This window comes from Humulus lupulus, chromosome 1 (assembly GCF_963169125.1).
Source record: "Humulus lupulus chromosome 1, drHumLupu1.1, whole genome shotgun sequence".
Lineage (NCBI taxonomy): Eukaryota > Viridiplantae > Streptophyta > Magnoliopsida > Rosales > Cannabaceae > Humulus > Humulus lupulus.
The window spans coordinates 90,789,299-90,794,265 of NC_084793.1; positions in this window are offsets into that span (position 1 = coordinate 90,789,299).

The following is a 4,967-nucleotide window of genomic DNA, read 5'->3' on the forward strand; positions in this document are numbered from 1 at the left end:
TCAACATTCTCTATAAGGAAACCCTCGAGAAGATGGGACTCTCCCTTCGCGACCTGAAAGCGTGTGCAACTACTTTATACGACTTTTCAGGAGAAGGGACCGCCTGCATGGGATCCATCGATCTCCCCGTAACCTTGGGAGACTACCCAGTCTCGGCAACCAAGATGATGGAGTTCGTAGTAGTAGATCTACCTTCAGCCTACAATGTGCTGCTCGGGAGACCCGCCCTGGTTGGGCTGGGGGCAGTCTCATCCGTAAGGCATCTGGCCCTTAAGTTCCCAACCCCAAGCGACGTTGGAACATTGAAGGGAGATCAATTGGCTGGGAGGGAATGCTACAGTATTTCCTTGAGAGGAAAGAAACAGACGAGCGCACAAACACTCGTCATTATTCAAAATAAAGACGGGACAGTCTTAGAGATTGATGAAGAGATCGATCCAAGGGTTGAGGAGAAATCTGACCTCGAACCCTTAGAAGAGCTCGAAGAAATTCAGCTCGAGGAAACCGATCCCTCGAAAAAGGTGAAGGTTGGAAAATACCTCCAAGATGAGACAAAATAGCAACTAATTTTCTTTTTGAAGAAGAACCAAGATGTCTTCGCGTGGTCACACTCGAACATGGTGGGAATAAGTCCGAATATAGCTAGCCACGCACTGAATATAGACAAAAGCTTCCCTCCGAAGCAACAAAAGCGAAGACAGCTGGACGGAGACAGAAAGAAGGCACTAAAGGAGGAGGTTGACAGGTTAAAGGAAAACTGATTCATTAGGGATGCCTTTTACCCTGACTGGGTAGCCAATCCGGTGTTGGTCCCAAAACCCAATGGGACATGGCGGACCTGTATTGACTATTCAGACCTCAACAAAGCTTGCCCGAAAGACTGTTTCCCATTACCAGGGATTGACCAGCTCGTGGATGCCACGGCGAGGCATGGCCTGATGTCCTTCATGGATGCCTATTCTGGATATAACCAGATTCCCATGCATGCCCCCGACCAAGAACATACGAGCTTCATAATGGATAAGGGGCTATACTGTTACAATGCCATGCCATTCGGGCTCAAAAATGATGGGGCCACATACCAGCGGCTCGTGAACATGATGGTTTCAGAACAGATAGGCAACAACATGGAGGTTTATGTTGACGACATGCTTGTCAAGTCTCAACTTAACAATAACCATGTTGATGACCTCGAAGAGTGCTTTGGCGTGCTCCGAAAGTATAACATGAAACTGAATCCTCAGAAGTGCACTTTCGGGGTATCTTCAGGAAAATTCTTGGGCTTTATCGTGAACGCTTGTGGAATAGAAGCCAACCCCGACAAGATCAAGGCCCTGATTGACATGCCCTCACCTCGAAGACGCAAGGATGTCCAAAGTTTGACCGGCAGGATGGTGGCCCTAAGTAGGTTTATTTCGAAATCTACGGACCGTTGTCTCCCGTTTTTCAACCTTTTGAAGGGAGGAAAGAAATTTGAATGGACAGAGGAGTGTGAGCTGGCATTCCAGGAACTTAAGAAGCACCTCGTCGAACCCCCTATCTTATCAAAACCTGAAACGGGAGAAGTATTGTATCTATACCTTTCCACCACCGAACACGCAATAAGCGCAGTACTCGTTCGAGAAGAAGATAAGGTACAAAGACCCGTTTACTACATTAGTAAAAGATTACTGGGGGCAGAGTCAAGATACCCCCTGATGGAGAAGTTGGCGCTTAGTCTAATTCATTCATCTCGTAAGCTCCGCCCCTACTTTCAAGTGCATCCCATTCATGTGTTGACTGATCAACCACTTAGGCAAGTCTTGTCTAAACCAGAAGCTTCAGGTCGACTTCTTAAATGGGCGGTTGAACTCGGACAGTTCGAGATCACCTACCACCCGAGGATGACCATTAGGGCACAGGCGTTGGCGGACTTTATAGTAGAATGTACTGGCATGACCAACGACGAAGTCATAACCCCGGCCCACGAGCTGTGGAAACTATACGTCGATGGCTCATCCAATGAAAATGGATCGGGGGCAGGAATCATGTTGATTACCCCTGAGGAAGCAGATTTCATTCTGCCTTAAGATTCAACTTCAAGGCGTCGAATAATGAAGCCGAATACGAGGCTTTACTGGCGGGGCTTCATATAGCCAAGGAGCTCAAAGCTAAAGTAATACATTGCCACAGCGACTCCCAGCTCGTGGTTAACCAAATCTTAGGAGAATACCAAGCTCGTGGCACGAGAATGGCAGCTTATTTGGAGAAGGAAAAATCCACATTGGAGTGTTTCAAATTTTATACAATCGAACAGGTTTCCCGAGAGCAGAACTCAAATGCAGATGCCTTAGCTCGGCTCGCCACCTCCGCCGAAAATGAAGAACTGAACGTTGTGCCCATAGAACACCTATCGGCACCTAGAATTAACGAGCCAGAGGAGGAAGATGTGTGTATGATTGAAACAGAGCCTACCTGGATGACCCCAATAGTTGAATATCTCGAGAACGGAGTCCTTCCAAAAGATCGGAACCAGGCTCAAAAGTTAATGTATCAACTTCCCCGTTACACCATTTTGGACGGAAAGCTATACAGAAGGGGATATTCCATGCCATTACTTCGGTGCGTAACTCCACCCGAAGCTAAGAAGATCATTGAAGAAATTCATGAAGGGTTATGCGGAGATCACACCGGGGGGCATAGGCTATCCAAGAAGATTATACGCCAAGGATATTTCTGGCCTACTATTAAAACGGATTCTTTCGAGTACGTGAAGAAATGCGACAAATGCCAGAGATTCACCATGATTCCCCGAGCTCCACCATCCGAGTTGACCATGTTGACTTCCCCATGGCCTTTCGCGGTATGGGGAATCGACCTCATAGGCTCTCTCCCAATTGGCAAGGGCGGAGTAAAATATGCTATAGTCGCCGTGGATTACTTCACGAAGTGGACGGAGGCTGAACCATTGGCAACAATAACTTCTAAAAAGATCCTTGATTTCGTGGTAAAAAACATCGTGTGCCGATATGGAGTGCCGAGGAAGATTGTATCCGACAACGAAACCCAGTTCGATTGCGACTTGTTCACCAACTTTTGTGAAAAGAACGGAATAATAAAGAGTTTCTCATCAGTAGCTCATCCTCAGGCGAATGGCCAGGTCGAGGCTGTGAACAAAACTCTCAAGAGTTCTCTGAAGAAAAAGTTGGAGGAGGCGAAGGGACGATGGCCCGAAGAATTACCCCAAGTCCTATGGGGATACAGGACCACATCTCGAACATCAACAGGGCATACCCTGTTCTCTCTAGCATACGGCTGCGGGCAATGTTGCCCATTGAGGTCGAAATCCCAACGATCCGGACTCAGATTTACGATCAAAATTCACACCACACTCAGCTCGAGGAAACCTTAGACTTAATTGAAGAAAAGAGAGAAGAGGCTCAGGTGAGAAACGCTGCCTACCAGCAACGAACAACCAGGTATTTCAACAAGAGGGTTCGAGATCGAAAGTTCAGAATGGGAGATCTGGTGTTGAGACGCGTATTTTTGGCAACACGAGATCCGGCAGCTGGAGTGCTCGGGTCGAATTGGGAAGGACCGTACCAAATAAAGTCAGTCATCCGACCCGGTGTATACAAACTTGCGAGATTGGATGGGAGCCTGATACCACAAGCATGGAATGGCGAACACCTAAGACCTTACTACCAATAGTATAGGAAAAGTGTTGCCTGTAACCATGATTTTCTATCTGTATTAATTTGTCTGCTTTTGAATTCCATCAAATAAAGATCTATTTCGTTCAATATGTTATCTCTTTTTGCAATCTCTCTTAATTTAATAACCTATGGTCACACTCATAGGATATTAAGGGGGCATCATGGGTATATATACCATTAGCTTAAAAAATAAAATAACATGCACGAAATACATACAAGTGTTTGGATATAACCAGATGCGCGAGCTTAGATAGTTTGGATATAACTGAATTATCAAAAACATACAAGTGTTTGGATATAACCAGATGCGCGAGCTTAGATAGTTTGGACATAACTGAATTATCAAAAACATACAAGTATTTGGATGTAACCAGATACGCGAGCTTAGATAGTTTGGACATAACCAAATTATCAAAAGATGTTTGGACATAACCAAATTATCAAAAGATAAAAACGTTTGGATTTAACCAAATGTGCGAACTTAACAGGTTTGGAGCAAACCAACTAAAACTAATCGACGATAAGTGGGAACCTAAATCTACTTCAAAATAAGTCGAGATCGAGGCTGGAATATCTTAAAGAAAAATAGTTTCGAACTCATAACCTCGGGGAAATAACCGAGGACGAGGAAAAGTAACTAAGAAATAAGATATAACTAAACCATTCACATTACATACCATACAAGTACTTTCGGGTTCATGGTTAAAGTAATATCTGACCTTGATGAATAACAAGATCGAAAGCGGATAATTCGGACAAACAATGCGTGAATGCATCGAGTTTCGAGCCTAAATCCAAACTATGTTTGTATGAAGAAATAAACATAAACAATTCATTAATAAAAAATATGCAAAATATTTCGAGCCAAGAAATGTAAAGCATATATAAGTTAATATAAAAAGAAATTGTATCAGCCCTACGGGCATAAATTAAAATAGTTACAAAGAATAAAGGGACGCAGCCCCGAGGTGAGGATCAGGAAGGAGCATTTCCCTTGGATTTTCCAGCGTCAACAGCACTAGACCCCCCAGGACGAATAGAATGACTATCCTTCTGAGCAGCCTCTCGAGCAGCTTCACTCGCCTCAAGACGGGCATTCCACCGCTCTACATACTTGGCCTCGAGAGGACCCAGGAAGCCGGTATCGAGGTCGGCATTGTCAACCCAAATTTTGTGCATGGCCTGGTCGACCGCCTTCTCCTTCTGCTCTTTGAACTCGTCCAGGAGGCGGGCCTTCTCACTTTCCATGATGTCGAAAGTAGCAGCTTTCTC